At 32.8% G+C, this 7,215-nt stretch overlaps 1 pseudogene; it reads right to left on the reverse strand.

The window, feature by feature from the left end:
- Positions 1-783: 783 nt before the first annotated feature.
- Positions 784-900, reverse strand: LOC111754362 (U6atac minor spliceosomal RNA; annotated as a pseudogene).
- Between the last annotated feature and the right edge of the window lie 6,315 nt (positions 901-7,215).

Raw genomic sequence — 7,215 nt, forward strand, 5'->3', positions numbered from 1 at the left:
GTCTTTGCTTTATTTAGGGCATTCTACTTTTTTGCAGTTTTGAACAAGAATGAATGCTCAATATTTTTAAATCATTTTTTCTAGTACTAATGGGACAATTATTTGACAAACATATATAAAATTTCATATATTGAAGCTAAATAGATCATACACATTTTCATATATTTAACTTTCTAAGTACTTTATGTTAATTTCCTATAAACTTATTTTTATCGGTTTTCCTTGTATTGACAGAATTGCTGAGGCAATTATTAGGTATAGTAGATTTTTTTTATGTATGTCACATGATTTTTCAACCTAATAGTTGTATCTGTACAATAACTGAATTTTAAATTATATTTTTCAAATAGTACATTTTCTGACATTATTACATTGGCTATAACCTCTACTGAAATAATAAATAGAAGAAGTGAGGTATACATATTTGTATATAGTGATTTAGAAAAAAAAAAATGGCCATGCTGCTAAATTTGTGATAGATGTCTTTTATCATAGTTCAAGTAGTTCCTTGCACACTATAAGACACATATCATTCATTAAAAGTTACTGGTGGAATTCATGAAATTTTTTCAGCATTTACTGAAGGGATTACAATCAATTTTGTTAAATTTTCAGTGTGATCAATGGTCTTAATGTTGAAATGTTAAGTAAATATCCCATTCAGCACAGAACCCCCCCAAAACATAATATACTCTTTTATTTTTCTTTTTTTCTCTTTTTCATTATTATAATGAAGGAAGGAAAGGTTTACTCAGCTAGCATTTTGTAGAGATTTCAATTCTTAAAAACCAGTGTTTAGATCCCAAGAAATAGGAGGCCATGTTTTAATCATATGTGTATTGTCAGGCCTGAAAACATCTTTCATCCTTATCAAGGGACTTTTTAATTTGAATTGAACATCTTAAAATTTTATTTAGAAATTTTTTCTTCAATAGTTTCAGTTATAGTGATTTTATCTATTTTCTTATAGTTATTTATCTCATATATGTACCTAGGCAATCCTGGCATTTCAGAATGTCCTTATAACCATTTTCTTTACTTGAAAATATCTGGAAAAAATTACATTGATTTAGTATTATTTATCCTTACATGATAGAGTGATAGTAAATTCATCTGAGCCTACAATTTGCTATTTTTGAAGGATTTGACTAAATTTCCACTTCTTTAATGTATATAGTTTTCCATATTGTACTTTTTCTAATGTAAGTTTGGTGTATTTTCATTTTATCTAAGTTGTAAAATATACTGGCTTAAATTGTTCACAAAAATAATTTTTAATTTTAAATTAATTTAACATTATCATATATTTTAATGTATGCTGTCTCTAATTTTTATCATTGATATTTATGTATTAGTAATGTATACTCTGTTTTATTAGTGCTTATATTTAGAGATTTTAAAAACCCTTATCAATTTATATATATGACTTATTTTATTTTGTTTATTTCCCTATTTTTCATTTGTTTTACATTTCATTGATTTCTACTTTCTATTTTCATATGTAATAAGCTATTTTAATTAGTTGAGCTTGTGCTATAAAATAGAGAATAAATAATTACATTTAAGAAATTTTTTCTTTGTTAATATTTATATTTAGTGACCTATTCTATTTTATGTATTGCTTAGTCAATTTCACAAAACTTTATAGGTATTTTTTATTTTCATTCATTCATATATCTCCTAAATTCTCTTTTTATTTATTCTTTCATTTTTTAATTGTCTTTTTGGTACCAGGAATTGAACTCCAGACTTCATGCTTGCCAGGCAAGTGCTGTAGTGCTGAAGTTCATCCCTGGTTCTTTATTTCTTGTTTGGTAATAGATTATATGGAAATCTGTTATTATGTTTCTAATACTTTCAATTGTGTTTTATTTTGTTCAGAGAATTAGCATATATTGCCTGACCTGAATCCATTAAACTTTATTATTTATGTTTATGGTTCACTACATAATATGATTTGATAAATATTCTGTGATCTTGAGAAAAATAGGTGGGTGAGGTTTATTCTGTAGTTATTAAAGACTATTCTTTAAGTATCAATTAGTATAAACTCAATTTTATACAGTTATGAATTTTCTATAATTAATAATTTTCTGTCTACTTGTTTTGCACTTACTGAGCAAGGACATTGAAATCTTTAAATATTTTTGTAAACCACTAACTGCTTGAAAATTTACCTACTTTTTGCTTTATTTTTCCTAAACCTCTGTTATGTAAATGTAAGTAATGGTTAATGTTTCATCCTCTGAAGAAATGATTTTACAATTACTAAATGATTACTAAAAGAAATAGTTCACAGTGAAGAAGATCTTTATATGTAGGTTTCATTTAGTTATGTCTTGCTTTTTATCAACCTTAAAATTTCTGTGTCTATACTTAGAGTATGTTCAAAGTGATCATTGGTATGTTGGGATATGAATCTTCTGATGTCCTTTTGTTCTACTTTGTTCAATCAGTTCCGTATTCTTGCCTTACTTTGAGCCTTCTATAAACCCAATTTTGTATTTTTATACTCACATCTGATCTCCTTTGGAAATTTAAGAAATATAACTTTTAAATAATTAATAATGGCTTTGCGATTAAAAGCATATATCTTTTAATTTTTCAATTGATGTTGCATCAAACATAGTTTAAGAATCTAATAATATGCATCCAATTTTCTCCTATGTTTATCTTTGTGCTACTGTTTTCCTGTGTTATACCATTACTCTGTACTACATTGTCTTATTTGTTTTTCAAATTATTTTATCAGGTATTAAATAATATGTTGTGTACCATATTTTCTCCTCCTTGAAGAAATACTAACATTGGTTTTACTGTAGATTTGCAAACATGAATTCTTTCAGCTTTTGAATGCATGAAAAACTGCTTAATTTGCATTAGTTTTGAAATATATTTTCTATTGCTCTGTTTCTAGGAAAACAGATTTTTCCTTTAAGTCTACAATCATATGTCTCCTCCTTTTTTGTTTCCATTCATTCAAATGGGAAATATGTTGCCTTTTTTATCCTTCTTTCTCTCTCAGTAACACCTTATGTTTCTTTTAATGCTTTTAAGATGTTTTTATCACTCACTGCCACATAAGAATTCCATTAATATGAATTAGAGTCTTATTTCCTTTATTTTGATTTGTGTGTTAGGACCTTGTTCAAAGTATTGAGTCTTCAAGGTTGTTGTTTTTATTCCAATTGGAAAACTTCTAACAATTTTTCTTCAAACACTTGCTTCCCCAACTACAAGTTCATTGAAATTCTAATTACAAATATATTAGTCTGCAACAATGTTGTCCTGTAGATTATTGATAATGTGTTAAATTTGGTTCACTCTATTCTTATTTTTTATCATATTTTAACTGAAAAATATCCAAATGCACTAATTGCTTTTTTCTTAGCATTTAATAAATCATTAATCACTTTATTGTAGTTAGGGGTTGTGCAGACAACAATTAGAATCAGGACATGAAGTTTATACTATTGTTATTATGATGGTCACCCAGAGCTAACACAAGAAACTGCAGGAAATCTATACACAACACTAAAGACATAGAATATTTAGCCAGGGCCTGAGTCTCATAGCAATGTCCCACATGAGTCCAGATGAAAACCCAGAGCTCATGACAGTGTCTCCCACAAGTCCAACTGGAGGTCTAGAGCTCACAATAAGGACTCAAGCCAGTCTCTTTTATGGATCTATACTGGCAAGGCCCAAAGGTCAGTGGAGGAAGCTAGAAAATCTATGCCAGTGGGATGAAGGAGCTGTGCTGGTAGGTTGAGGGTTCTACACTGGAGCTGAGAAGTGAAGCTGGATACAAAGAATGGGGCTGTCTTGAAGACCCCAGCCATCCTAAGCGACACAGAGGTCCCAAATTCCTCCGATGACAAGCACAGTGGAGTACATGCCAGGAAACCAGCATGACGAGTTCATCTTGGAGACCAAGCAGAACACGTCTTCCTCTCTGGAGCCAGGAAGCAATGCTTGATGCAAGAACCAGACCTTCTCCAGGAGAACCAATGGCTCCAAGAGTAACACATACGAGAACCCACAATGCCTCAATGCCTCCATGTACTTCAATGTCTAGTTTCTCCTTCTCCACATCTCTATTTATGCTTTCCTTAACTTTCCTCAGGTGGAACATCTATACTTAGCACCCTACTGATTTAATTCAGCTGGCGTTAAGTTGCCACAAGTTCTTAATACATAACACATATATAATGTATTTTCCTTGCATGTGAAAATTTTTCTCTCTTCTAGATAAATGTGAAGGTGTGTAGATAGATTATATTAAATATCCCAATTATGTAAAATTTTTATATGTATGTTTATTTCGTTAGTGGTAATGTCATATCTATTTCACTCTGGCATGATTTTGATTGATTGACTTCTTTTTTCATGATAGGGTGAGAATTTCTAACTTTTCACATGGCTAATAAATTGTTGCACATACATGTTACTTTTGTTGATGCTTGAGAATTTTGTATTCAATAAAGATTTTACAATTTTGTTTATGAATATGGGTACTTGGAGATTGTTCAATACAATGAACATTGTGTTTGTTTCTGCAGTTCCAAAGCAAAGATTATGCAATTTCTAATTGTTCTTCACTGCTCGGGCAAGACATTTTCTATGTGTATCTCAAAGGTCCACAAATCCATAAGATTTCCAGTCTAAATCAGGAGCTATTTATCTCCTATGTGAACATAGTGTAACACTGCTATTACTTCTTTCAAGTCCTTTCTACAATGTTATTTTCCACATACTGTGTTAAATCTCTGGTCAATAGTCAAATAAAATAATCTTTGGCAAATAATTAGAATTCTGTTTTACCTAGTCTTATTCTGCAATGCTCATAGTTTGGAAGGTTTATTTTGTTGTTGTTGTTGTTGTTTTTGCTTTTTTGTTTTGTTTTGTTTTTTGTTTTTGGTTTTACTGTTATAGTCAGGGTTTGCAAGGGAAACAATTTAATACAGAACACGTAACTTATAGAATTATTTAATCATAGTCACCCAAAGAGTCAAACACAAAGAAGTGCAGGAAATCTATCCACAAACTTAAGATCCAAAGAACCCATCAGAGGTCCTGAGTCCCACGGCAATGGCCTGCATGAGTCCAGCTGAAGACCTAGAGCCCAGGACAATGTTTCATGTAAGTCTGCTTCAGTGATTTCAAAGGTCATCTGTGGAAACTGGAAACTTTATGGCTGCAGGATCTATGCCAGTAGGCTGCTGAATCTTATCTAGAGCCAGAAAATAACACTAAAAATAAGGACCAAAATTCTGCTGAAAATTATCGCAGTTATCAACAGTGACAGTGAGGTTCTAAGCTCCTCCAATGATGAGAACTGAGTTCATGTCAGGAGGCCAGAATGATGATCTTCTCCAGGAGATTAAATTGTACACCATTTTCCTTTACAGAGCCACAAAGTGATGCTCAAAGTAAGGACAAGAGCTCATCCAAAGTGAACTGCAGCCATTCTCAGCCGTAATAAAGTCCCAAGCTCCTCTGATAATAAGAACAGCCAAGTTCATAATATGGAAGAAGCTCACAAACTCTTTCAGGAGAACCAATAGCAATAAGAGAACAAATAACACTCGTGAAAACCAAGAACACAACTTATTTCGCTTCAGTTCTCCATTTTATGTTGGTAATAATCCTCAGGTGGGCCACCCATGCTGATTCAGTGCAGCTTGGTGTTGCAAGCTCAGCACCAGTTATCACTCTATCACAATCCACCTTGGTCAACTTGATAACCATACACATTTCTTAAACCATAGTCTCTCGTGGCAGATTTGTGAAAAGTCATCATGTCTTGGCCTATTCAGATTCACACTGATATAACATATAGATATATGATTTTTATTGCATTCATTCTCATATCAAAAGCAAAATATTCAAAGTTTGAGCAAAATTCAAGATTAAAATCATAATAATTTGATTACTTACCCTGATTACAAATGTATACCGAAAAATGACATTAAAATCTTGTTAAAATAATTATCACAGTCACAGTCCTTGCTTCCTATTAACTTTTAACAGGGTATTGAAAGACTACAATACAGAAATCTTCTGAAATTCAAATACAAACCTGCTTTCAAATGAAAACCTCAGTTCATTTTTCCATTGTTCTATTCTCAAAAACCACTTTCTCTCTTTTTCATCCTTGCAACCTCTTCTTCTACTGGAGCCTTCTATTTGGCCAAATGCTTCATTTCACTCTACTGGCTCTTTGCTCTTAATTTCCAATCTGAATCTGGCCAAAACTTCTGAACAATATTCATGCTACTCTCCCAACAGTGGACTACACTGAAAATTTTCTGTCATCCAGGTAATATTTCTAAGCACAAGCAAAACTCAGACCAATTTCCTGCCAAATCACATTGTACTACCAGGAATCCAGCATCGGATGTAGTCTTTTTCAATGGAAGCCTCCTGAGCATCATCTTAACGGGCAGCATTTCCATCAGTATTCTAATTTTCCAGGCTCTGAGTAGAGTCTCCAATATAGTCTACAGCCCACAGGGGTTGCCTCTTTGACTAGTCTTTCAAAACCTTTCCAAATTAATTCCCAAGTCTTGTAAGCCACATGACCAGGCAACATAAAAGTAAAGACCTCACCCCTTTTCTTGTACCAATTCTGTTTTAGTCAAGGTTTGCAAAGGGAACAATTTAATACAGGACACACGATGTATGCAATTATTTTATTATAGTCACCCAAAGAGTCAAACACAAAAAGCACCAGAAATCTGTCCACACACTTAAGACTCAAAGAATCCAGATGAGGTCCTGGATCTCATGGCAATATTCTGCATGAGTCCAGTTGAAGACTGAGGGGATATGATAATATTTCATGCAAGTCTATTTCACGGGTCCAATTTGGAAAAACCAAAGTTAAGCAGTACAAGCCAGAAAATCTGTGCTAGTGTGATGAAGGATCTGTGCCGGTATGCTGAAGGATCTGAACTGGAGCCAAGAAATGACACTCAAAGTAAGAACAGAGCTCTCCTGAAAAGGACCACACTCCTCCTCAGTAGCAATGAGGATGAGAATAGTGAAGTTCATATCCGGAAGCCAGCGTGACAAGTTTCTCTGGGAAATTAAACAGAACATCATCTTCCCCACTGGAGCTAGGAAGCCATGCTCAAAGAAAGAACAAGAGCTCCCTGAAGGTGAGCCACAGTCCTTTTCAGCAATGACAAAGTCCTGAGCTCCTCTGATGAT

The sequence above is a fragment of the Cavia porcellus genome, unplaced genomic scaffold (genome assembly GCF_034190915.1).
Source record: "Cavia porcellus strain 051 isolate PalLab524CR breed Dunkin Hartley unplaced genomic scaffold, mCavPor4.1 scaffold_1, whole genome shotgun sequence".
Taxonomy (NCBI): Eukaryota; Metazoa; Chordata; class Mammalia; order Rodentia; family Caviidae; genus Cavia; species Cavia porcellus.